At 47.1% G+C, this 27930-nt stretch overlaps 1 protein-coding gene across 1 annotated transcript in view; it reads left to right on the top strand.

Moving 5' to 3' along the window:
* Nucleotides 1-27930, top strand: part of CD247 (CD247 molecule) — a 78193-nt gene that overhangs the window by 31655 nt on the left and 18608 nt on the right. The window lies entirely within an intron of this gene.

Raw genomic sequence — 27930 nt, 5'->3', positions numbered from 1 at the left:
GGTGGAAGCTTAAGGGGCCCCCATGCCCACAGGCAGCATGGGGAAGGGGGAAAACAGAGGGAGGAGACGGGGCAGGGTGGGCAGGTGGTATCTGAGTGATGACTGAGGGTAAAGGAACCAGACTCCCGAAGAGCACGCCGCTCTCAGAGAAACAGGAAGAAAATAAAAGTGGGTCACTGGCCGCTGTGCCAGAGCACAAGGAATGAAGACGGGAGAGCTGTGCCTGCAGCCTGCACACTGACCAGCGTGGTCCCCACCTCCCATCCCACTTCTCTACACAGCCCTGGCCCGTCCGCCCCTCAGGCAGAGCTGGGACTGAGGTCCTTTGCCCCCAGTCCCGTACACTGGGTGGCGGCAGTGCAGGGCAGAGGGACACTTGCTGTGGGCAGCCTGGACAGCTGCTGTTTAGGAAACCTCCTGCTGCAACCAATCCAGTGGGCGAAGGATTTCTCATGTCCCTCGGGAAGTGGCTGAGGTGACTCTGGGCTGGAGGAGGGAAGGGGACCGACACCTCTTCTCGGACTCAGTTCATGCCTCGAGCATGCCGAGGAGCACTGCTGGAAAGTGCTGTGCAAATGTAAAATACTTTCAGTGTCATGGTCATCGTCATGACTGGGCACATCGTGCGCCAACCCTCCAGCTGGCCTCCAGAAGCAGGCGCTCCGCGGCGGGTGACGTGGGCCTTGCCGCCTCACAGAACAGCACCTCTGCCTACCGTCTGTGTGACTTGGGGCAAATAACTTAACCTTCGTGATCCTTGCCTCCTCTCCGTAAGATGGGGAGAATATGACCCATCCCCCTGGTAGGGTTCTGAGGATTAAATACACTTTTATAACCAGTGCTGGGAACATAGGAGATAGTAATAGATACCAGCTCCCTTGTGGGGGAAAAACTAGCATGAATGTTTTAAAGGGCACGAGGACATCCGAGGTTGGTGGGAAAGCAGAGTAGGAAGGAGAGGGTGGCTATTCTTAGGGTCTAGGTGACAAAGCCCCAAGAGGGGCTCGGTCTCCTCCACTGGGCGTTGTAATTGATAAGTTAAAGGTATTCGAATGTTGGCGAGCTGCTCGATGGGTACAGCTGTGGGGAGTATTAGATCAGATTGGGCAGCTCAGAAAGGGCCCAAACCAGGGCTCACCCCAGGCCTCTCCCTCCCCCCATTTTAGCTACTCATCCACCTTGAGGCAAAGTTGGGCTCTGCCCTAAAGGACTGTGGCAGCGTGTGTAGGAGAAGCCACTTCCCACTCCCCGCCACCCCACCTTCCCTTCCCAGGCTCTCTCCCAGTAGAAGAGACACAAGGCCTTTGGGACCTGAGTCCAGAAGGATTCCTTAAAGTCACTCCGGCCCTGCACGATGCTGGGAGGCCTGAGGCCCGGGCCTCCCTGGGCTGCTGCTTCCACAGCAGCTGGGTTTCCTCTGCTGCCTGTCACAGCTCCGCTCTCTTAAAGGTCAGCACCTGGCCCCAGCCTGCAGGGGCTTTGCTTCTGGTGAGGGCAAGAGACGGGAGAGGGATGTGGGCAGAGGAGGGAAAGGAGGGGAGTGCCAACCCAGTGTGCAGAAATGTGTTTGGGAGACACAGAGGAGAGAGGCTCACTCAACTTAGGTACGACCTGAAAGTCAGTGACTTGACAACCAAGCAGCCTCTTGGCTGTCGGTGGGGAGGACCCACCTGCCTTCTTTCTTTATCACCAGTACCTGCAGGAGCTCAACATTTCGTGAGCACAGTTCCGAAAGATCACGAGAGAGAGGAGATGTCATTTTGACCCCTTCATCCCAGAGCAGTGGGGGATGGAGACTGAAGCTGCTGTGGGTTCAAGATCGTCCTCAAGTCAGGGGACTTTTCAGGGGAAGGCCTCTAAGTCCTGCTGAGACAGTTCAGAGCGCTGAGCCTCTTTCTAAGAGTGGTCCACAGGGTGACTAGAGCAGGTCCCCAGGGAAGTGGGGTGCGTAGGTTGCTTAGTCAGGGCTCACACCCAATGAAGGTTACAGAGAAGCCTGCTGCCAAAGGCCGGAAACCAACTTCAGTGGAGGCCCGGGGTCCTTCTCAGCACCCAGTATAGGGCTTTTCCCCACCTGCCCTGTGCCTTAGTATCCCCTGTAAAATGGGCAAAAAGGATTTCCTGATGAGCCTCGTGGGGCTAAATGAAGTGATGATCTTGTGATTCCCTCTGCTTTTCTGGGAGAAAGTTGGGACAGTGGTGCCAATTTTGATGTGTCTCCATCTGGAGTACTAAGTATTAGTCAGTTCAATAAGCTACTTTTTCTTTTTTTTTTTTAATGTATTTATTTATTTATTTGGCTGCGTCAGGTCTTAGTTGCGCGGGCTCTTCTACGTGGCGCGAGGGCTTCTCTCTAGTTGTGGCACGTGGGCTCTACGGTGTGTGCTCAGCAGTTGCGACGCACGGGCTTAGTTGCCCCATGGCATGTGGGATCTTAGTTTCCCGACCAGGGATCGAACTCTCGTCCCCTGCATTGGAAGATGGGTGTTTAACCCCTGGACCACCAGAGAAGTCCCTCAATAAGCTATTTCTTAAGCCCCTAATGCTCAGTCCTGGATTGCATCATGAACTTACTGCATTTATCCTCAAGAAACTTAGGGTTTCAGAAAGAAATAAGACATTTCACACAAAATAATCAGAGCAGTAATTCTGAATTTTTCTTTCAATCTCAACCCATGTTGGATGACACTGGAATCTGTGCTCCCCGTGGGCTCACAGAAATCCCACTCTCACCCTACTCCCAACTTTCTCCCCTGGTCAAGAAAACTTTTGGAAAGCAAATAAATGAAAATGATTTTAACATAGGCATAATTTGACTCCACTCTAAATTTTGTAATAGGTGTAAGTAAGTTATTTCCAAGTTTTTGTATTCTATCTATTATAAATAACAATGTTCTTATCACACCTCTTAATGGATAATGGTCGAGAACCAATGCACTAGGCACTGAGTCTCAGGCAATACTATAATTGTGCTTTATACCAGCCTTATTGTTGACTTAAATATTCACATAAATCTTACATGTGAAAACAAGCTATAGGTTGGAGTGTTTTCACATTATAAAAATTGCCAAGAGTGCGTGATAAAAGCCAAATCTTTTTATAACAAAATAAGTATATATTTTATGGGGAACACAGATGCATCTTCACGTTTGATTTGAAGCAGAGTGGGTGGAAGAGTTAAAAGGTTTCAAAAGGTCCTGCTTAAACCATTCTCTAAAATGTCTCTATTTTCTCTAAACTTACCTGAGAAGAATACTCCACAGTCACCCTTGTTTACATGCTCCAGAGCCTACTGTCTTAGGTTTAAGAGGTTCCAGACTAAACTTTTAGAGCTGGGAGAGATCTCGAGGTGGCTCATTGGCTGGCTGAACAGGAAGAGACCTCCAGCGGTGATGGGGGGCTTGACTGGGAAGGGGGGTGGTCTCTGAAAGGTGAAGCAGCACTATAGTGGGCACAGCTGCTACGGTTTTCTTTGTATATTAAAGAGTACCGTGGGGGCCTTCCCTGGTGGTGCAGTGGTTGAGAGTCCACCTGCCAATGCAGGGGACATGGGTTCGAGCCCTGGTCTGGGAAAATCCCACATGCCACGGAGCAACTAGGCCCGTGAGCCACAACTACTGAGCCTGCGCATCTGGAGCCTGTGCTCCGCAACAAGAGAGGCTGCAATAGTGAGAGGCCCGCGCACCGCGATGAAGAGTGACCCCCGCTTGCCACAACTAGAGAAAGCCCTCGCACAGATACGAAGACCCAACACAGCTAAAATAAATAAATTAATTAATAAACTCCTACCCCCAACATCTTCAAAAAAAAAAAAAAAAAAAGACTAGCGTGGGTTCGTGTCAACTCTTTTTCCAGCTAAATTAACCCTTTTTTCTTTACTCTTTATTCCACTCTCCAAGCTGTTTCCCTTTGTCATGCCCCTACTGAAACTTCTCCAGTTCTTCTCCATTTGGCACACGTTGAGAAGTTCTAAACCAAACACCAAATGTTCAGGGAAATGTGAGAACTGTGTTTCTTTGACTCCAGGGCAGGCTTGTGTCTTAACTGTAGGGCTACCCTGACAAATCACCCTTACCTGGCCCAGGTCTACTATCTTTTCAGATCCATTGGATGTCTGCCTAATTGGGTCTTGGCCTGGGCTGGGACTGGGATGACAGACCACAGGGCAGTGGCCATGGAGTAACATGGTCCAGCCAGTGCATGCTTCTGGATTCTGAGTAACCTCTCAGCATGGAGCTAGGTGTTTTGGTTTGAGGCATGGGAGACAATGGAGAAGTAGAAAATGTGGCGCCACAGTCAAGAAGCTCACTCCCAAATGGGCAAGGCAAGACCCATGGTCAAGAGCAATAAAGAATGTAGTCGTGATAAATGGCTTGGTGCAGAACAAGAATTGGCATTTGTAGGCAACCTTGACTGATTGGTAGAACCTGGATCCGTGTACTGACAGGACAGGGGAGGGGTTCCGGGTGAGGGATCAGCTGTGGTCTGGGCATGGAGGGGGCAGGTGTTAGTGAGGCCGCACAGAGGCAGACCTGGATGGGGGGGAGAGATGTGGACAGGGGACACAGGTAGAAGGTTGGGTGACCAGGGTATGAGGTGCTGAAGCCACACAGCGGCGGGGGGAGTGGGAGTAGGGGTGAGAGGTTTGCAATGTGATGCAAAAGCAAAGCGGAACTTCTAGGCGGGTTTTGAAGGGGAAGGGGAGGGAAGGGGGGCATGACCACCAATGGGCTGCAGTGTGTGGCGGATCGAGGTGGATGTGTCACATCATGTAATTGCCACCGTCTTGTGGTCACAGAAGCATGGTTGTGGAAACTAGATAGGCAGATCTAGGGGGACCTTTGAGCTAATCGAGACTGACCTCCTTTTCTTTTGATTTCTTTCTGGTTTAGTTTTCATTCCAGTTAATGCCCCTCCCCTACCATTTTCAAAGTCATGCATATTTCATTTAGAAAATGTTTAAAGTACAGAGAAGAATAAAGAAACAAACAAACCGCGATCATTATCCATCTTTGTAGAATAATCATTGTTACCAGGGTCATCGATTTCTTTCCAGTCTTTATTTTTATGCATTAGTTTCTTTACATGGTTGGGATTAAGCAGTGTAAATAATGCAACTGTTCATTAACCATATGGGTTTGAATATTTTTAGGGCCAGGGTGTTTTAAACCCTTTTGGTGACCAGGATCTCATTACATCTTTAAGCATACTACGCCTTTTGAAAAGAGAGATAGCTTTAAAAACGTTTTTCCATTTATGAAGTAATATATGCTTACCTAGAAAATACGCAGAACTTAAAAGCGTAAAAATTTTAATCATCTATAATCCTATTGTCCAGAAATCACCTAACCTATTGTTGATATTTTGCAGTATTTCCTCCTAGTATTATTCCAAAATAATGTGCATTTTAAAAACAAAATTGGAATCACATCATACAATTTGGATCTTGCTATCTTCATTTACCGTAGCATACAAGTTTCCATTTTCTGACAGTTGTGAACATTATATTAACCTAACATTTATTGAGTACTTGGAAGAAACAAGGCCATTCAAAGCATTTTATATATATTCACTCATTTTAATCTTCACAACAGTCCTTGAAGATAAGTACTATTTTTCATTCCCATTTCACAGACCAGATAACTGAGGCACAGAAGGTGGGATTTGAAGCTGGACATTCTGACTCCACAGCCAGCACTCCTGCCCACCATATGGCCTCTCCAACCCGTTTTCAGCGAAGCTTCTTCTACTGATCAAGTACACACACACACACACACACACACACACACACACACCACAGTGTGTGTGTATCATGGAAACTCTTTTCCATGAGACAGACTTTCAAATAGTGAAAGCATCTCTGAGGTCCCCAAGTCTTGCCTTTGCCAACCTTAACATCCTCAGCCGTTCTTCATGGTTTGAAAGCCCTTCGCCATATTCCCCTTCACTCAGGCAGGTCCAGGTTCTTCTGTGTCCCTTTAACTGGGCAACTAGAAACAAAAGTAAGGCTATGGGGTAATCTGCTCAAGGCTGGTTGCAGCCAGCCTCTCAACCTGTGTGTGCTGGACACTGGACACCTGCCAGCGTAGCCAGAAGTGCATTGGCTTTTACGTATAAGACCTGAACTACCATAACAGAGTGCTTTTCCCAAATCCCTCGGCCCTCACAGCTCCGTGGCCTGGCTTGTCCAGCCTTTTCATTCTTTACCTGGTCCCGCAGAGCACATCCCAGAAAAAAGACATCTAGGGATTTACAAGGGCCTTAGTGTGGCTGGGCTGAGAACTTCCAGGACAACCTGGCGGGGATCAAAATGACAGTGTCTGGCCGGCCTGGGTCAGTGGGGCGGGAGGGGAGACCCAGATCTGGCGGCAGGGCTGGCAGCTGCCCCAGTAGCACCTGTGGTTCTCCAGACGGCTTCCCAAGAAGGCATCAGCAGTCCCAAGAGCCAGTCTGCGAGAGTCTGAGTGGGTGGGAGGGGGCAGTGAGGAAGGGGTCTTCTGGGTGGGTGCCGGCACAGCCAGTAGGGCCCTCCCCATCCCTGGGTCTGCGTGAGAACAAGAAACGCAGCTTTGCTTGCCTGTCACCTGGCACTGAGTTGAGGTTGGCGTCAGGACTGGCTCCAGGTAAAATTGCCAAGATCACGGACTTTGTCCTTAATACCTTTTTCCCTTTAAGGTCTCCTGGCCTGGTCAGTCCTCCTTTCTCTCAGGGTCCTGATAGAGGAGAGAGAGCAATGTGATAAACAGTTTCATAGTAAGGCATTCACAGTGCACAGAAGCTTGATGTGTTACCCCTCTCAGGGTCATTTCCGTTCTATCAGAGACCTCTTAGAGACCCAGATGCCTCCATCTGAAGGTATTTTCTGAGAGGGGACTTCCTGCTGTCCCTCAGATTACAACAGGGTGGCCAGCCGCCTCTTCATCTCTGTGCATTAAGAACAAATATACACACCGGTAGTGATCCTTTATATCCTTGTGCCTTGATTTCCCCATTTGTGAGAAAAGGATAATAATAACGCATCCCTCATAGGGTTTTCTGAGGATTAAATGAGATGGCGCATGTAAAGCTCTTAGAATTAAAGCTGGAACATAGTTAGCTTTCAATATATGTTAGCCCTTATTATTACTGTGAGTTATTAATCTGATTATAAAGCAGCTTCGCATTTCTTATGCCATTTTATCCCTATGACAACCCTCTGAATTTAGTTTTATTGCTCTGATTTTATAGGTAAAGAAAGGAAATTATGTATGCAGCTAAGTAAGAGTGGAGCAGAGCTGAATGCTCTCTGAAAGGGTTGTTCATTTCCCCTGCTCGGCAGGGTTTAGGGAGAGCCCAGGGGCACAGCCCTGGGCCTGGCGCCCTGGAGGCACAGAGAAGCCCCAGAATCAGAGCCCACCTTGGGGAGCTCACCAGAATCTCAGAAAAAGTGCCAGCAGCCTGGGAGAGGTACCATTTCAACCCATAATATTGTACTTAGCAGTGAAGCTGCACTTCTAACCAGCTCCCTGTCTTCCGAAGGAGGAAACCAGGGTGGCTCTTTCTGTTCCAAACACATATAAAATAGAGAAAATAATATAATAAGCTGTCTGTACATATTTCAGTATGTATCTCTAAAAGTTAGGGACTTTCTAAAAAAACATAACCACAATACCATTATCCTACCTACACAAATTATAATGCCTTAATATCATCAAATATATGGTCAGGGTTTAATTTTCTCCAATCTTTTTTTTTCCTTTTTCAACATTACAGTGTGTTTGTTTGAAGGAGGAGCCAGCTGGCTTATATGCTACTTCATCTTTTAAATCTATAGTTTCCTTCCCCATACCCCGTCCTCCCCACAACCCTCTTTATCTCCTTGAACTGAATTGTTGAGGAAGCCAGGTTGTTTATCCCATAGAGTCTCCCACAGTCTGGATTTTGCTGACTGCATCCCTGTGGTGTTGTGTGACACGTTCCTCTGCCTCCTGTATTGTATAAACTGGCAGCTGGATCTGGAAGCTTGATGGGATTCAGGTTTGACGTTGTAGCAAAAATACTTCAAGGTGGTTTGGTGTATTTCATCCGGAGGTTCATGATGTCCCGAGGTCTTTCTTTTGGTGACATGAGAAGCAATTGATGATCATTGCTTAGAGCTGCTATTTCATTAGGGGTTAGCTCTTTATTCATTTATTTGGTGGAATATTTCTATAAAGTCCTCATTAACTATTTGGTTACCCTGATAAATACCCAGGATAAACACTTATTTATACTGATTTGTTATCTTTAGATAAAATGATGGATACGATGCTTGTGATTGAATTAGAAATAATCCTGGGAAGGGGGGAGTGGGTAGGCATGTAGAAAAGGAAGAGCCGTGAGTTGATCATTGTTGAGCTCGAGTGATAAGTGCACAGAGGGTTCATTCCACTATTCTACTTTCGTGTGTGTTTGGTATATTTTATAACCAAACGCAGGGTTTTTTTTTTTTTTTTTTTTCGGTAAAAAAATATTAAGGAAGGACTTGGTTCCCAAGCATCCTACAAAGGAAAGCAATGAGTGTGTTGGTTGGTTCTAGTGTCATGATGACTGCACGGACTTAAACATATTTACGTGTTTTAATCCATTGCAGCCATTTTCTCATGGATGATTGAGTGGTTCTATCATTGGCCAGTGGGAGCCTCTTCATGTTGGTGCCTAAGTTCTTTCTGACCCAAGTCCAGTGGTATTTGATAGCATCCTCGCTTTCTCAGTATAAGAGTCCTATTTGCATTATGCGTCTCCTACCCAGACCTGGGCCATATTTCCACGGTAGGGCTCTGTCTTTCCCTAAGAGTCTTTTCTGTGCCTGGCCACTGTTATGAAAAAAGATCTCTTAGAGGCTCCAGTTAGACTCTGTCACCAGTAGCAGAATTTTTCTCTCTACACACCGAACAAGCGTGCCTTGGCCTCCCTTCACCTCCCCACTGCCGCTGCACTCCCACCCCACCCGAGCAGGTGTCTCCGCGATGCGATGCGTTGACTGCGCTGGTGGGTGGGTGGAGGGGAAGGGAGATTAAAATCTGACTTTTAAGGCTCAGGCAGTAACTTGCTTGAGGCTGGCTCCCCCTCCCCAGCCTCAGCCCCACCCCTAGACTCAGAACCAGAGAGAAGGAAAGGAGAGCAGTGAGAGTTCAGTATCTCTATCTATTTATCTATCTAATTTAGGCAGGTTTATCTCGCGCAGTAAATCAGAGAGAAACGTTTAGGGAGGAAACAGTGGGCTACTCCGGTTTACCTAGCTTCATCCAATCTGCTGGGGCAGTTGGGGGGTGTGCAGAGCAGGCAGAGCCCTCCAGAGACAATGTAAGATGAAAGGGCACAGAGGACTAGAGGAGAATCGGCCAAGAACAGCCTTCAGATAACGCGAGGCGCCTCCAAGTAGAAGACAGCCCAGCCATACTGGTTAACGTCCAAGGGCAGAACTAGACCCTATGGGTCAGTGTGACAGGGAGGCTGGTGACAAGGAGAACCACCCAGTGACGGAGTGAGAAGCTGCCACATGAAGCAGGGAGCTCCCTTCCCAATGAGAGTCCCGAAAGGTCTGTAAGAGCTCCAGTGAGGAATGTTTGGGAAGGGGGTTCCCATATGACGACCGGGCACATACTCAAAGAGAGAAGAACATGGAGTTTTTGTGGCAGAGGAGAAAAGACCCAGGGCTCACGGTTGGACACACCAGCTGTGTGAACTTGGTCAGTTCCTTCCCACTCTTTTACACAGTGGGGGTAATAATCACACCTCACCCTCAAGGCTACGTTAAGGAAGAGGTGAGCTGAGAAACTCGGGGGATCCCTGGAGGTATGACTGAATGCTTCTCACATCTCTGCTGGGGAACCTGCACATAGGCAAGAAGCCACTGCATTTGTTTTCAAAACAGTGTCTAGGTTGAAACTGCTCCCAGATGAAGTTGCATGATAGAAAGACCCAGCGTGAAGGAGTTGGCTAGCAAAGGGAGGAAGAAGCCAAGCTTGCCCCCCGGGGCAGTGGATGGAGGCTGTGGGGGGAAGCTGGTCGTTTCAGAGGATAGAATCACCCAGAGGCCCCAATAGTGAGTCTGAATATGGAAATATTGCTTTTCAAATAGAGGTCTCAGAATAGAGCCCTCTGTAAGACTATAGCTGTGCGTGTTTGTGTGTGTGTGTGTAAAACTTAAAGGAAACGAATGGCGGCAGCCACCTGAGGAGTCCACGCCTGGCACCCTTCCAGGCCTGACCTATAGAATATTTACTTGAGCTGGTGGGTAAAGGCCCGAGGAGCAGACCTGCGGGGAGGCCAAAGGCAGGGGCCAGAGTGGAGGGTTTCCACATACCGGCATGTGTGCCACAGCTCTGAGTGCCAGGCTGCACAGGGCGTGGACCAGGCCAACAGGACAGGGAAGTTCTAAGCCGTGGGGCCATCCAAGCCTGTCTAGCAGTTATGCTATGCGGGAGGGGCATGACCAGACACAAGATGGGCAGCAGTCTCTCTCACGAATATGTACGCATTTAAAGCACTTCGTATACATGCCTCTGTCCCCTTTGATTTTTATTTCTTTAAAAAAAACCATGACAAATTAAATATAAAAGTTACAGGAGGACCTGATTTTAATGATGGCAAAATCCTAGTAGAAGTGTAATTACATCTTTTCTAACCTGGCTATAAAACAGCGATCTCGGTTATGTTGTTACTGCCCCCTTGACATAGTCCTAAATGTTTCCTTCTTAATTTTGCTGCATTTCAATAGATAAAGTCAGTTTTGTTAGACTTGCTTTTCCCTGTGTGCACACACTGCGTGTATGGGTGTATACAGCCACACTTAGCAATAGGTATGGTTTTGCCAACCTGGGCTGCTGCCTAAAACACTTCCTAAGTTTTTTATTGTGAAAGTTTCTCAGAATATCATTGAAAATAGTACTTCCAGGAAAATATAAGTGAATATATATTTGATCTCAAAATGAGGAAACATTTTCTGAGCGTATGACTAAAAGCAAAAATACTGATGTTGTAAATTGCAATTACTATGTGTCAAAGACACCAAATGAAAAGTAGACGACAAAGTGGAAAAATATCTGCAATATATACAATGGGAAAAGGGTGACTATCTCCAGTATGTAACATGCTTTTAGAACTCACTTAAGAAAGAACGTCAAAAAAAAAAAGGAAGAAAGAAAGCAAAAGTCATCCCCACACCAGTCCTAAAACAACAAACACACATGAAAAAAATGTTCAACGTTTAATAATCAAAGAAATGCAAAATGTAAAATTAGAATCTGCTTTTTGCTTACAGGTAGGCTGTTTGGGGTTTTGTTTGTTTAATGATCGTACCCAGTGCTGGTGAGACCGCAATGAATTAGAGCCTTTCAAAAACTGCTCAGGGTAAATTGGCCCCATCTTTCTGGAAAGTAATTCGGCCCTAAACTTAAAGAGTTTCAAAGATATTTATTCCTGGTGGCTGCATTTTCCTGTGTCTTAATTTATTTCTTAAGAAATAATCAGAGGGATGAAAATATCTATGTTTAAGGATGTGTATTGCAACACTATTTATAATACAAATCAACAATAACCTAATTTCTAATAATAGAGTGGCTAAATAACTGTATATAACAAAAATAGCCACAAATAAGGTAGTCCTAAGTAAAATCAAACAAACAAAACCCCTAAGGTTTTGAAAAAAATGCATTAGAATAAACATTTAAAAAAATAACAATACGTTAACAGTGATTATGTTTGAGTGCTAGGGTTGTGGGTAAGTTTTCTTTTCTTTTTCTTTTTCATGCTTTTCTATATTTTCCAATTTTTCTATCATTAACATTTCTATTCCTGTTATCAGAAAAGTTATATAGAATATAAAAATTAGTTCTCTCACTTTTGAATTGAGAAATCAAATTCATCCTGATGTTACCCAATGACCTAAGAAAGAGCAGGTTTGGGGCAAGAGAAGTAAGGAGTCCTGCTTAGGACAGGCTAGAACTGAGATGTTCACTAGATCTCCAAGTGGATGTTCAAGTCTAGATTTCGGGGGAGAGTCGGGGCTGTAGATACAAATATGGGGGTCAACAGCATATGGATGGGATTTTAAAGCCCTGAGAATGAATGATGAGATCACAAAAGGAATGAGTTTAAGAAGATTAGAGAAGAGGTCCAAGGCCTTACCCTCAAGACTCTCTAAGACATCTGGGAGACACAGAGGCATCAGCAAAAGGAACGGTGCCCCTGCTACCACCATGGTGCCCAGAGCAGGCACTTAGAAACATTTCTGCAATGACTAAAGGAACAAACAAATGAACTCCAGGGACTGATTTATTCTAAAACCTCAGATCATTTGCCTGCACCCTTTCCTTTATCTCTCCCTCTCCTTTCAGGCCCAATTCTTGAATAATGGGGGTGGGGGGCATGCATCGTTCTTGAATAAAACCATGTTTGGCTAACAAAAAATGCCAGATTAAAAAACGCTGATACAACGCTTATCACCATCAACAGTAGCCACTTCAGCGCACTGGGAAGTAATCCAGCACTGGAGGCCAGGCTGAGACTTAATTCCTTTCTCCAGTGAATCCCCTTGAGTAAATGTGCAACTGAATCTTACAACCGAAAATCAGGAGTCTCCGTCTTCCAGTTAAACTGATTAGTCCTGTGGGCCTTTGGTTTAGAGCCAACACGTTTGGACTATTTAAATGGACTCAGCCCTGCAAATGGATAAATCTTGCTTGCCAAACTTTTTAAAAAAGATTTATTTCCAAACCAGATCACATCTTTTTAGTTTTAGGAACTCCTTTTTTTGTCTTTTTTTAATGTTTATGGCAGCTTTATTTATAAGTGCCAAAACATGGAAGCAACCCAATATCCCTCAGTAGGTGAATGGATAAATAAACTGTGGCATATCTGGAGAATGGAACATTACTCAGTGCTAAAAAAGAAATGCGTTATCAAGCCATGAAGAGACATAGAGGAAACGTAAATGCATATTACCAAGTGAAAGAAGCCAATCTGCTAAGGCTATGTACTGTATGGTTCCAAGTATATAACATTCTGGAAAAGGTAAAAATATGGAGATAATAAAAAGATCAGCAGTTGCCAGGGTTTTCGTGGCGGAAGGGATAAGGGATGAATAGGTGTAGCACAGAGGATTTTTATGGCAGTGAAAACTCTCTGTATGATACTATAATGATGCGTACATGATATTATATTTGCTCAAACCCACAGAATGTCTAACACCAAGAGTGAACCGTAATGCAAACTATGGATTTCAGATGATTATAATGTGTCAATGTAGGTTCATCAACTGTAACAAATGCACCACTCTGCTGGGAGATGTCCATAAGGGGAGAGGCTGTGCATGTATGGGGGCAGGTGATACAAGGGAAGTTTTTTTTGTTTTGTTTTGTTTTGTTTTTTTGCGGTACGCAAGCCTCTCACTGCTGTGGCCTCTCCTGTTGCGGAGCACAGGCTCTGGACGCGCAGGCCCAGAGGCCATGGCTCACGGGCCCCGCCGCTCCGTGGCAGGTAGGATCCTCCCGGACCGGGGCACGAACCCACGTCCCCTGCATCGGCAGCCGGACTCTCAACAACTGCGCCACCAGGGAAGCCCAAGGGAAGTTTTTCAAAAGGAAAAAAGTAAAGAAAGTAAATGTATAGCATTTTATTTATTGCCTTAAGTTTAAAGCACTTTTACATATGATATTAAATTTAGAAAACTGCTTTACGTTAAATTATTATGTAATTTATAGCTGATAAAGCAGTTTGCTTTTTTTCTGTGCTTGAGAGAGTGGCTTCCGTCCACTGCTTGGAAGGAAAGAGAATATTTTATTTTTTAATCCCCTTCATTCACAATGGATTAGCTAGGTGGAGGATCTCTGTCTAGGAGAGACCGGTTGACCAGGAACGGAGGTATTAGCTGCTATAGATTTATTGGTTAGAATTAGCAGAAGGAAGGGCTGGCAGTGGAGGTGGGAAGAGAAAAGGGAGGGTTCCCTAGTCTTGGTTTTACCTGCTTGGGAGCAAGGTAGTGAGGGTGGAAAGATCAGCCCTTTCCCGGGTGTGAGTCCAGCGATGTGGGCTCACTGTGTAAGCCACTGGACTTAATTGAAGGAAGGCAGCTCTAAGACAGCCCTGCTGGGTTACTAGGAGGCTGACTTGGAGGAGTCTTTGCATTAAACTGATTGATAGTCTCTCCGTGTCTGGGAGAGGTGTTTTGGCTTCATGTCAGAGCTCTCATCAGATGGGCCTGCGCTGTGAGAGGTTTGAAAAACGGTTCGGATGAAAAAATTGACTCTTTAATAATAAATTATAATGATGCATGGTATTTATAGCGCATCATTCAACTGAGGGAGCTCTAAGTTCTTTATGGATATTAACTTACCTTTCACACAATAGAGAAAAGATAATTTTGTCAATTCAGTATTTTTGTTTTTTTTTTTTTTTTTTCTTTTACGGGGGAAGAGGTAGCTATTACAGGGATGTTTTCCTGTATTAATCTGGAGGCAAGAAGTCTTCCTTTTTTTTTTTTTTTGCTGGAAATCTTTTCTTATTGGATATCACATAAGAAGTTAAAAATGAATAGTGATGCCTAAAATGTGTGTGTATGTGCATTTATATGTCTATGTGGTTGTAGTATCTATATAAATATTTAATGTTTATGGTCTAAGCCTTCTCCCTCAGTTGTCATGAGCTAGAATTTATTAGTTACTGAACAGGGGGGCTATTATTATTTGCTTTTGCACCTAAATGATTTAAAAGTCAATTATGAATTGGCTAAGGGGATTGGAGAACTATGCCATGTAATGTGGCCTCAGCAATTTCGATTTGCTACCAAATGTCTGGAATGAGGAAGTGTCTGGGGTGGGAAATAGTCCACAGACATACCATATGGGTATTAAACCAACCAGCCAGAGGCCTTAGGTCACTGGGATATAGCAACTCTGCTGAGTTTCATCTGGCTGGGTTAGGAGGCGGGGCCAGAGGGTGCTGGGGCGTATACAGGCGGACCCATAAATCTAGGAATAAAGCAGAACCCCAGGACTGGCCAAAACAATGACCGAAAACCAGGCAAGCCCACAGAGACGCTGGTCACAACAAGCCAGCCCTCAACACTTAGGTCTGTACTCTACGCCCCTAGTGACAATTAGAGCAAGCGCAACCGGCTCTAGGGTCCCCTGGGAAGGGAATGTAAACATTTCCTGCATTTCCTATTTATCTGCAAAGTGCCAGTCTCCTGAGTCACTAAGGCAGAGAAGCAGGATGGAAGGCAGTAATAACCCAATGCAACAGAATTATTTGTCGAATGGAAAATTCCCCTAAGGAATTCAGGTCCTTTGAACATTCCAAATGGGAGGTGGGAGTTTTCCGGTGGTAAACAGAGGTGGCAAATAGGTGATTCACACACTGGGTCCCTCCACTGGGGACTTTATGGCTTTGTGTTTGCATGAAGGGATGCTGAAAATCAGATTATGTTTATCTCAGAATTAGCCAGGAGCAAAGGGCAAAACTTTCTTAACAGGCTTGGAGTCCACAGTGAATTTTAAAAAGCGAGCGTGCACCACAGTGAGCATTCATCATAAATCTTCGGTTGCCTCTGGGTTCTGGCCTGGATGCTAAAAAGGATGAAGTACTTTTGGAACAAGAGCCAGGCCTTCTGATGCCTTTGTATGTTAACTAGCTAATCAAGGTGCTCCAGCCTGTCTGGCTCTTGCTATCCAGTTATTACTCAGTTGGTTTAACAGTCCCCACCCTTGAACATTGAAATTGCTGCTCGGCGTATATATATGTATGTGAGTGTATATGTGTATACATGGGTACATATGTGTGTATATATATGTATGTGTATGTATACATATACATGCACATGCATATATTTTCCCTCATAAATGAATAAATGAAACTGAATTACACTTTATTTTCAGTATCTAGGTGACCCTTAAAACTGAGGGGAAAAGGGGATTGGACAGGCAGGGCAGGGAAATGATTATTTTGTAGGTCAACTCTAAATGAAAATTTCCCCCAAAACATTAGTTCCAAATTCTAATATTAAAAAAAGTCTAAAGTAGTACAACATAAAGATGGACTTAAATTTTTTTTTTTTTTTTTTGCGGTACACGGGCCTCTCACTGTTGGGGCCCCTCCCGTTGCGGAGCACAGGCTCCGGACACGCAGGCTCAGCGGCCATGGCTCACGGGCCCAGCCGCTCCGTGGCAGGCATGTGGGATCTTCCTGGACCGGGGCACGAACCTGCGTCCCCTGCATCAGCAGGCGGACTCTCAACCACTGCGCCACCAGGGAAACCCCTGGACTTAAATTTAATACACAAAACCATGTAGCGCCTTGGGTCAGTCCAAAGACAAACTGATTTTTTTTTTTCCCCTAAAGGCGGTCAAAGTTAACCTCGCAAATGGTCAGAAAAATATGAAGAAGGAGGGTTCTTTTCTTTGTTCATTTGTTTGATTTGAGGTTCTCTAAGTGAAGTGATTGGTACCAGTCGTGAGATCTGTGCTGAGCTGCAAACCCCAAAGCTGCAACCTGAGCCCCCAGTGAAGTTAATTAAGTTTGAGTCTTGGGCTGGTTGATGCCAGAATCAATCTAACGTGTTGTCAGCAGGCTAAGCCAGAAGAGCAGAGCTCCAACGAGGAATTTCTATGCAGTAAATATCACTTAAATTCCACTCAAAGTTGGAGCTGGTGTCAAAGTCCAAGAAAGCAATATTCCCTGGCAACTGCTGTCAGGAGTGTGTTTGTGCCTGGCTACGTATCATCTGAACACTCAAATTAGCAGAGAAGAAGGATAGTGAGTTAATATCATCCAGCTGACTGCTCAAAGAACTGCTTTAACGGTAGCCAGAGAAATGTGGAGAGGGCACAACCAGTCATCAATGACCTCCAAATGACTAGATGCTCATAATTTTCTGGCAGCCTGGGCTAGATAAATAATTCCTGCTGTGAAATAAATAAATTCCCTGAAATATTTCAGGGAAACCAATGCCATCACTTCCCGGTTGCTCAGCTACAAGGAGCTGGAGAAACACTGTAGGAGGAGTAGAGGAAAGGGGGCAGGGAATCTACCCACTGGTAGATGTCTATCTCACTGCCTGCTTGTTTATGAGGGGCTGGTGAGCCCAGCGAGGTTGGCGTGATGGGGGGAGTAGGAGGTCTTCCAAGAACTCTGAATATGAGGGTTGTAAACATATTCCGCCTCTGGACAGGTCTTTGGAAGGGAAGGAAGGAGGCTGGGAGAGAAGGAAGGAAGGAAGGAAGGAAGGAAGGAGGGACAGGAGAGAGGGACAGAGGGAGGGAGGGATGAAGGAAGGAGGGAAGAGGATATATGGAAAGGGAGATTGGAGATGGGAGGTAGAAGGAGAGAAAAGAGAAAGGCAAGAGACAGTGATATCAATTAAAACAGGAAATCAACAAAAGATCAGAAGAGAGAGAGCAAGAGGGAGAGAAGGATAGAGGGAGAGAGAGAAAAGAGAAAGGAATGAATACTAGGTAGCTCTAAAGTGATAGGGCACCTTTTTTTTTTTTTTACAGAACACACACTGCAGATAAATACTGCAATCTTCAAACTTTTTCAGTAATGGTATTTCTCTTATTCTTCCCCTTTGCTTTGTTCTTACATTAATTTAAAAATATTTGCTTTTAAAACACAGACAGTTGAAGTTTGGGGTTAGTGCTGTCACCCTCCGTTTCCAGTGGTTTGAAGGTAGAACAACTACAGGTGAAATTCTTCCCCTTCTCCAACTTCCTTCACTTACCCAGCTTCCTGCTTGCCCGACTTTCTTTCTGCTTTCAGAAAAGGGATGAGGGGCTGAGAAAATTAGCTTTGGGGAGTTCGAGGTATTTGGGTTCTTAACTGCTTCAGGAGCCAGCACCCTTGCCCAAAGGAGAGACCGCCAGTCCTGAGCCTGAGAGCCACTTCTCCCAGGGAGTTTGCTAACAGGACTATTTCCAAGCCATTCTTGAGGGGAGCCACACCAAGAGACGTTCAGAACTAGAGCTAAATTCCTCCTCCCCTGAAGAAGAACAGGGGTGTTTAGGAACCCTCACACCCCACGCAGCAGGGAGGCAGCCCGTGTATTTGGCGCTGTTTGTGAAAAGCCAGTCCCAAACACAGGCTGCGGAAATAAATCAGCTGCCTTCCGGGCACAGCACAAATTGAGCATGCAGAAAAACTGTTACTTCATCCTTGTGTGGTTGCAATCCTGGGGTGATTTTGTTCAAGGAGACTGGCATCTGCCAGGGGGAAATAATTATAAACTTATTATTTCCGTTTATAAATTAAGCTTCTCAAAGGAAGGGAATGTAAAAACAGTTTTATTACTGCCCAGTGAAAAGACAATTGCTATTGGCCACAACTGGCACATTCTGGGGAAAAACAACGCACAACCAAACACACGACATAGTCAACTACAGGGGTTTCTTTTTGAGGCAGTTATAAAAGGCCTGTGTCTTATTAGCAGTGTCAGGATTTCTGGGGGTGTCTTGCTGTCCCACGGAATGAGAAGGCCGTCTCCAGGGTGGTGTCCTTCTTAAGTCAGAAAACAAAACATTAAAAACAAACACACAAACAAGCAAACAAACCTTTTCTTTTTCACCATTACTCTGACCATCCCCCTTTAAGTTTGTAGGACATAGTACTCCTGGAAAAAGAAACTTCTTTAGCTGAAATGAATCACTGGTTTTAATTCTGGCAATAGGGTGACATTCTCCTTTTTTAATTTAATTTAATTTTATTTTATTTTTGGCTGCTTCAGGTCTTTGTTGCGGGATCTTCATTGTGGCATACAGCTTCTTTCGCTGCAGCATGCGGGCTTCTAATTGTAGCACAGGGGCTCCAGAGCGCATGGACTCTGTAGTTTGTGGCACGCAGCCTCTCTAATTGAGGCCCGTGGGCTCAGTGGTTGTGGTGTGTGGGCTTAGTTGCCCCACGGTATGTGGAATCTTAGTTCGCCGACCAGGGATTGAATCCTTGTCCTCTGCATTGGAAGGCAGACTCTTAACCACTGGACCACCAGCGAAGTCCCTGGCATTCTCCTTAATTTAATAATTTTAGGAAATAAATTGATGTAGATTCAGATCAAATTTCAACCACTCATTTCAATGGGGTCTATTTTTTTAAGTTTAAAAGTTTGATGTTGTTCCAAAAAATAGTGACTCTTTGAACTTGATGTTCAACGAATAACTTAGTGCAATTTCAAGTTCCCACTAAATTGGAGGCTAAACTGCAGGCTCAAGAGAAAAGAGATGCAAGTTACAAACCTAGATTCTAAATATCCCAGCAGACTATCTCCGTGAAACTGACTTTTTTGGTGTGTGTGTGTGTGTGTGTGTCAATAAGTGTATGTGTGTTACCCTCCCTTTCCTGCTCTCCTTTAAAAAAATAAATGATGACTTTTTCAGGTCTCTGCTTCCAGGTATGAAGGGCTTTGGCCATTTGAAGTCAGATGAGAGGCAGGAAGGCGCGATACTAATTGGGTGCATCCTGGTGTGCTAATAGAAAGGGCAGGCAGTGTGACTGCGGGTTTCTGAGTTTGCTGTCTGTACCTGGCCTTTCTGGGGATTGAGAAAGGCTTCCTGGCCTCAGGTCATAGGTTACACTGCAGACTTGACTGCCGTTCCCTGGATGATTCCTGTACCAGAGTGGACAGTGTGGCCTCTATGCTAACCAGCCCAGAGTAGCTCATGCTCAGTGGTCACACAGGAAAGCCGCACACAGACACTAGGAAGGATTGCCAGGATGGCCGGGTGACTGCCTGTCCTCCAGAAAGTTGGATCAAGCAAATGGAGCAGTCCCCAAGTCCTTAGGGCCAGGGCTGCTGGCAACACGTCACGCAAGTCTGTGTGAGGTGACAGGGAATGATGGCACCTTGGGAAGGGACCATTTGATGAAAGATGAAAGGTGGAGAGGTGACAGAGAAATAAAAGCCTGGTGGGGAGAATCAAGGGGAATGCAGGGAGGAGACCACTGAGAGAAAAACCAGAGGGAAGAGGTATATCAGCCTGAGGATAGGATGACACAGGAGAGGGGAAGCAGAAGGAAGGCTGGAAGGGCTTCAGCCCCGCAAGCGTGGTGATCAGACCTTTCCACGGGGAAGAGGCTTGGCCTGGCTGCCTTCTACTTGCTGGTCACATTCTTCTGACAGAGAGAACCTAGGCTGGGAAATGGCCCAGGTGTCTCTTCTCTGTAAATGGGTCTGGAGGACCCCGGCAAACCTCTCCCAGCAGGGGCTTGGCCCCGGCCCAAAGGAATATTTCACCTCCCTTCCTGGTTTGGACACTTCTGAGAGGCAGTGCACGCCCTCTCCCATGGGCTCTTGTGCGTATAGACCCACTCATTGCACATGCAGACACTCCCAGGTCCTGATCCAGGGCGCACCGTCTGTGTGTTTGGATACCCAAGGGACACCATTTTTTCCAGCATTGCCACCAGTTGCTAAGGTTTTGTTCCCTAAACCACACTGGTCCAGCCGCACAGTCAGACTCAGTGCCTGGCACACACAGGCCTCTCCTGTGAGCTGTGTTTTGGGACGGGTTCCAGGAATGCTGGCCTGTGACCCCAGAGCAACCCAAACCCCAGCCTGTCCTCGTCCTGGGATGTGAGAGGGGAATGCCAGTCCCTGAGTTGGATGAGCAGACAGATGTGCTCCTATCTGCCTTCTGGGCTTGAAGAGATCCAGGCGGGGAGAGGACCAGGGCTCGGCTCTGACCAGCCTGTGATGGAGACAAGCTCCGTGTGATTTCTACCATGCTAAATGTCCCCTTTCCTCCTGTGGGCTTCTACTACTCTGTGAATTGGCTGGAACTAGGCTTTAACTCCAGGATCCCATCAGCTACCTACCTCCTGTTGGTATGTGTATGAAGAATGCAGAATAATTTAGATATTCATTGACTTAAAGTGCATCTAAGGGGGGATGGGCACCACGATGGGGAGGAGACTAATAAAAGGCATCAAAAATGTATTTTCTCTTATTTCAAAATTGTATATTCTTATATAATATACTATAGAACTTGGAAAATAGGGAAAGGCATAAAAAAGATTTAAATCACCCATAATTTTTTTTTTTGCGGTACGCGGGCCTCTCACTGTTGTGGCCTCTCCCGTTGCGGAGCACAGGCTCCTGACGCGCAGGCTCAGCGGCCATGGCTCACGGGCCCAGCCGCTCCACGGCATGTGGGATCTTTCTGGACTGGGGCACGAACCCATGTCCCCTGCATCGGCAGGCTGACTCTCAACCACTGCGCCACCAGGGAAGCCCTAAATCACCCATAATTTCACAAAACAGAGATGAAGCCACTGTTGACAGTTTGCTCTGTTTTCTTCCGTTTGCTTTTCTATAGTGATATCTGCATTTCTGTCTATATGCTTATAAATCTAGATTTAGAATCAAGTAGGAAGGGCCATAGCGTGCTGCAGGAGCCCCATGGGCTCTGGTAGTAGATCTCATTGATTCCTGGCGGTCCTGGTGAGACGTCCTGAGGACCCAAACTATGGAGTAATTGAGAAAGCAAGAGAGGAGGTGACATCCCAGGTTCCCCCCATCCTGCCCCGCGTACCCACACCGGTACCTCCACCGGAGAGGAGGGAGAGCAGAGGCTGACTTGGAAGCCACAGGGTGAACTCCCTCTCATGGGAGAGAGCCACCATCAGAGGTGGCAGCCCACGTTTGCGCGCGTCCCCAGTGCAGCAGCTGCAGGGGCGGCAGGCTTTGTGGGGCCTTTGATCCATGAGAACAAAGTACGTCACAGGCGAGTGCTTGCGGAGCGTGGGCAGAGCACACAAGGGTTGCCAAAGTGACAAACACACCTCCAGGAAAGCCTTCCAGCTCTGGCTGTGCTTCAATCCAGGCAGCAGCCCCCCTCTATCTCACGTAGGACCTGCATAGGAAGCTTGGGAATGCACGTGGCCCTTCCGCCTGGTGCTCCCAGCTCTGACTCAGCTCCAGCTCACAGGAGCTCAGAAATAAGTCGCCCGAGGGCTCCTCGGGACTAGTCGGCAGCCCCTCGAGGTGAGAAGCTGGGCCCTTCCTGTACCTTGCTGCATACAGGGGCAGATTTTTCTGATACCCACTCACGTTTCTTTTGGACAGCTGAGACATAAAGCTCTTAGTCTTTATCTTATTTTTCTTGTCAAAGCTTTCGGGGATTAGAGAGAGACAGTTGAAAACACAGGAATGAGGGCGGGAGCTCACTCTGGGCTCAGCTCCAGAGCAGGGATTGGGGTGAATCCCAGCTGAATTTATCATTTATTCATTCGTCGAACACTTAGGATCACCTACTTTGTGCTGGCACTCGCTAAGGATTGCAAAGAAAGAAATATAAAGAAGAATATAATATATTCCAGATCTTGTGGAGTTTAATTTTTAACAGGGACAGACCTGTCATCAAATAATTAGTGAAAATGTGTCAAAAGCTAGAGTCTGATAAGTCTGAAACATTACCATAAACTTATTTTAAAACATAATGTTAGCCACATTTTGAAACAATACACTCCACAGGATCTACTTCAACCTCCAGACAACTTATCAGGGAATTCTTCTAAGTTTAAAGCAATGAGTGCAATTGTCAATGTGAAAAAAACACAAGAAATACACTACAGAGTGTCCAAAAAGCTTGGAAACCCTGACGAAGTACTGTATTTCTTGTACCTTTAAAAAACAAGATTAACAATTGGATCTATTTCTTTAATTTAGAAGTATTTCACCTGAACAGGTATCTGAAGGTTGAAGGAGAACATATTGAATGTAATTTTTGAAAATGTAACTGATACTCTGTTTGACAATAAATTTACCTCATGATTCCTGATTTTTCGGGCACCTGTAGATTAGAAACAGGTGCCCGTGGCAGGGAGATTAGTTCTGCCTAAAGGAAGCACAGAAGTTTTCCCAGAGGAGGTAACATTTGATCTGAGCCTTGAAAGATGAGTAAAAGTTTTGTTAAGCTGAAGAATTTAGTGGAAGGATGAGCTGGGCAGGCTTGCTGGAAGCCGTTGGCTGGCCCTCCCAGAAGGCTTATCCTTTCTGGGTGAACCTCGGCCTGTTGTTTGCTCAGGTGGCAGTAGGATGCTGCCCTGGGTGGCAGTCCTGCCTGGCAGGGCCTGGGCCTGTCCACAGCCTGGAACCCACCCGTGAGAAAAGGCCCTGGCAGTCTTCCTCCCTCGGAGGCTCTGGGGCTGCAGCATCCCACCCTACTCACTTATGCTTATGCCAAGGCCATGCACGCAGGGACACCAGGGAAGGTGGAGGGCATTTTGGGAATCTGACACTTTGTGACGTCTGCTCATTAAGAAATCTTAAGTAGTTTTCTTCCTGATGACTAGCTTGAACACTGGATCACAGCCAGCAGGAACCACAGAGATTGTTATATAAACACCCTTATTCTGGAGGCGAAGAAACCAGGGGTGAAGTAACTTCCCTGAGGTTGCATACTTTGGGTCATAGCATTAGCCCAGGCTCCCATAAAAACGGTCTTTCAGGCCTCTTCCAACTCATAGGTTCTTTGAAATGTAGGGGGCAAAATTCATTCGTTTTATACATTAATGGCCATCAATCAATCAATCAGCCTCTTAATCATCCAAACAATTACGTAATGACTGAGTGCCAGTGATGTCTACCACTAGGCTTCCTACAGTGGTAGAATCTAAAGAACTAGAAGCCAGGCTCTTTCTTTGCCCTTGAGCATCGTGCAATCTAGTTGAGTAGGAAAGAACCCCTTAGACACAATGAGAGTAACAAAGTGCGCTTGGTGCTAAAAAATCATTAAAGCAATGGAAGTTGGTGTAGGCTGGAGCTCTAGGAGAAGGAAGCCTTAGGGGAAGGGGAGAGCTGAGAAAGGCTTGGAAAGGATTACTAGAGGGAAGGAGAAAGGCAGATCCGGGTGGAGAGCTGTGGGAAGCATTTGGGAAAGCTCGCGAGTGCCTGTTTATATACAAGCCTACGCTCACTCCTGCACTCTCCCAGGCTCCCTGCTTCACCTCACAGTGGTTTTCATCTTCTGGGATTGGTAGGTGGTTTTGCCCCTTCTCCATCCAGGATAAATCAGTGGAGAAATAGAGGGGTGAGATGCCAGCTCCGTTTCGGCTGCAACATTATTTCTCCTTCGCTGGTCATTCTGGTATGTTTGGAAAATTGGACTTGTTCTCTGGCCAGCTAACGCTGCAATAGGAAGTAAAGCATGCTTCAGGGTGCCCAGGCCCCCCCATCCTATTTCCACACAGTCCTGAGCAAACCACTCAGAGTCCCTAAATTGCTCAGAGCAGCTGTGGCTCTGGTACCAGGAGCAAAGGCCAATGTTAAGACAGTGCTGATGCGGTGTGAGATGCCCACCCCAGCTCCTGACGCCACCCAGGCTGGTGTCTCACTGCAGCTGTTCAGAGCCTCCCAAGACACAGGTGGAAGCAAGGGCTTCCCGGGGCAGGCCCCAGAACTCAGCAAGCTGGTCCTCAGCAAATGACTGGATGTGAAAAAACCGGAGCCAGAAGGAGAAAAAGAAATTATGGGACTGTCCTTGTTAGTATATTTTAAACAAAGCAGAACTCCAGGCAGCCATGTTAGGGACGGCATGATGTCCATGTGAGATCACACATCAACACGATGAAATGTGGGGAATGAACACAAGACGGACCTGCCATGTCGGGGCTGTAATCCCTTGAATTCCTCTGACAAAAGTGACCGAGTGTGGAGGCACTGGTCGCTGTTGGGTTGCTCTGTGTCTACGACAGGGAGCCTTGGGGCTGCCTTCCTTCAAGGAGCAGCCTGTCTGCAAATGCTAGGTCGGGGTGGATGCATTCATAGAATCTTCCAGACCCAACCAACCCAGAAGGCAGTGGTGCCGGCAGTGAAGCGTACAAGAGAACATGGAGCAGCAGCATGTTAAAATGCAGATCCCTGGACCCTCCTTTAGAGACTAATTCAGCCACTCTGGGGCGGTGCTGACACCGGCCCCAGACCAACCTGGCAAGCACTGCTGAGGGCTTTGGCTCTGCTGCCAGCCAAGAGGGGTAAAGCAGCCCCTCTTCACCCAGGAACTAGCTCATCTGACTTTTTCGGTCCTTCGCAGTCAAAATTCTCTGCGTTGGTATTTTTCATAACACCCTGTTACGCGACCTGGTTCGTTCAAGCCAGAGGAAACCAGGAGAAGCCGACGGGGGTTATCTTCTGGGTCACTCCCCTCCCCACCGTGGCCCCTCACTCCCGGGGTGGGTGAGAGAGAACACAGCCCAGACACGGCCAGTCCCCGTGCGCCCAGGAGCTCCACAGAGAGCTGCCCCATCAGAGGGGCAGATGAACTCCAGGGCTCGCTTTCTGCTGGGCGTGAGCACCGGGAAGGCCCTGACACTGAGTGTTAAGGGCTCCAAAACGAAAGCAGCCGCGGATTCTGAGAGCGGCGGCTTTGACATTTGGAGTCCCCCTGTGTGAGAACAGAGAGACCCCTGTGCCTCCTCCTGGCTCTCTGAGAAGGGGAAGTAGCGCTGGTGGGACTGAGGCTCTCCGCGGGGGAGGTTTATGTCTCCAGAAGGGCCTTCGGATGGGAAGGCAGCGGCGTGTCCTCAGGGCCGTGCGGTGGACACGTGTGGGCGTGTGCCGGGACGCACAGAGCCAGGCCTTCTCCCGGTCACTCTCTGTTCCTCCCCGCTCCCCATGCAGGCCCCAGGGCCTGCCTCTCCGGGGGGACCCCTGGACAGATCTCCCTGGCGTCTGGGAGGTAGCCCCTCAGGCCCCAGCCCCCGAGCCGGCACGGATCCACCCACCCCCGAGCGCTCCCAGCCCCAGGCCGACGTCCCCGCAGAGGCGGTGGGGCTGGGGAAGGGACCGCAAGCGGGGGCGGGCGCATGAGCGTGTGTGAACAGTTCAAGTTCAGACGGGAGATCTCGGGCGATAACCCAGGCCCTGGATGGCGCCGCTCGACAGGAAACCTCGAGCGAGGAGACAGCTGTGGGCCGAGCGGAGGAGCTACTGCTCCCGTAACCGCACTGCGAGGCGGTGGGAGCCGGGAGCCCGCCCTGGCCGCGTGGGGAGGAAGGGTCCCAGAGCCCTGCCCTGCGCCCAGGGTTCCTCTCCCTCTGGGGAATTCGGTTGGTGACTTGGGGTGCGGTCTGGCACACCTGGGCTTTGGCTGTGGTTGGACAGAAGAGGCCAGCCTCGGAGTGCACTGGGTGGGTGGGCTGTGACAGCCTAGGCAGGACCCACCTCTGTCGGACGTGGGTGGCCAGGGCCCAGGGGTGTGAGCACGACTACCTCTAGAGAAGCCCCGGAAGCCAACCCCTGCTTCTCCCGTCCCCTTTCAAGGGGGACCTCCCCACGTGGAACAGTGAGCTTGGCCTCAGAAAGCGCAAGCTTGCCTCTTTAAAATACCGGGGAGTTGCTTACCCCATAAAGTACTTGTGTCTGATTTCCAATCGAAATAGCATGTCCTCCCCAAATCTCGGAGAAGCTGAAGCTTGATGCAGCGGGAAGCTGCTCAGCGGGGCCTCATCCTGGGCTTCACCCCCAGCCTGCCACAGTGTAGCAAGAGAAGCCCATCACAGGGTCTACAAAGGTGGAGGAGGCATGGCCCCGGATTCAGGGAGCCCTCAGCTGGAGGGGGCATCAGTCAGACAGATAGATACACAGGTTTCTGTTGTGGGTGCTGTCGGAGCCCCGAGGGGGTACCCTCAGTCGCCTGGGGCCAGCAGGATGGTTTCCAGAGGGCAGATGAGGGCTGCAGGGATGGCCCCTCTGCCTCCCTTCTGTCCTATGCTCTTCCTTGGGTTGTTCAGGCAGCTCAGCTCCTGATGCCCAGAAACCTGCTTGGCTTCCTGGGTACCCGACTCCCAGGGAGCAGTGGTATGGCTGGAGCGAGGCCGTGGGTCCGAGGTGCTTTCACCTGGCTGGGCTGGTGCTCATGTCAGGGATGGGGCAAGGAGGGACTTGCGTGTGAAAACATCTCTTTTCTGCAGCACTGGATAATAATAGCAACAATAACGATTGTGCTATTCATTAGCAGTAATGGTTTTGATGTTCATGCATAAATGTATTAAAATTTCCCCAAATGCCACTAGAGTGAAAATTTCTGTATATTTGAAATACTTCCAAATGCCAGCAAGTCATCACTGGAAACGTGCTGAGACACAGCCAAGTTCGAGGTGCTTTGCTAGATGGACGAGTCCCTGTCCCTCCACTTTCTGCTTGTTTAGAACTGTGCCGCACACACCTGGTTTGACTTAAGGGTTCACGTTATTTGTTTTTGTTTGGGTCGTTTAATATTATAAGTGTAATATATTATCATAGAATTTCAAAGAGCACAAAAAGCTGCAAAATAGAAAATAAGTAAAATTTTCCGGACATCCTCCTCCACTCATGGAAAATATATTTTGTGTATGTAGCTATCCAGATATATAGATAGGTAGATAGATAGATATAGATACGTTTTTACTGTGGTAAGTTATAAATGATATAAAATTACCATTCAACCATTTATAAGTGTACGATTCAGTGGCGTGAAGTACATTCCCAATGCTGTGCAGCCATCATCACTGTTTCCAGAACTTTCTTTTCTTTTTTTACTGTCTTATAGACTTTTTATTTTTTAAAGAAATTACACACTTAATAGTAATAATAATTAATAATGCACTAGTTTTGGTGTGTAGTTCTTTGAATTTTAAAATTTGGGTAGATTCATGTAACCATGATCACAAACAGGATACAGAGCAATTTCCCTCCCCAACTTCCTTCTGTATTTTAGAGTTTTATATATTCAGGATTCAATCCTCTTTTATGTGTGTGATTCAAAAACATTTTCTCCCAGCTAGTGGCTTCTCCTCAAACAAAGGGAATATACTTAACAAATTATGTGCAAAAACTTGTACACTGAAAAGCACAAACCATGTTTACAGAAACGAGTTCTAAATGGAGAGATTCATCATAATCACGAATGTTTCCAGAACTTTTTCATCATCCCAAGCAGAAACTCC

The sequence above is a fragment of the Grampus griseus genome, assembly GCF_964374135.1.
Source record: "Grampus griseus genome assembly, chromosome: 1".
NCBI classification, from domain to species: domain Eukaryota; kingdom Metazoa; phylum Chordata; class Mammalia; order Artiodactyla; family Delphinidae; genus Grampus; species Grampus griseus.
Note: the sequence above shows the minus strand (reverse complement) of the source record. Positions and strands in the feature narration are given on the sequence as shown.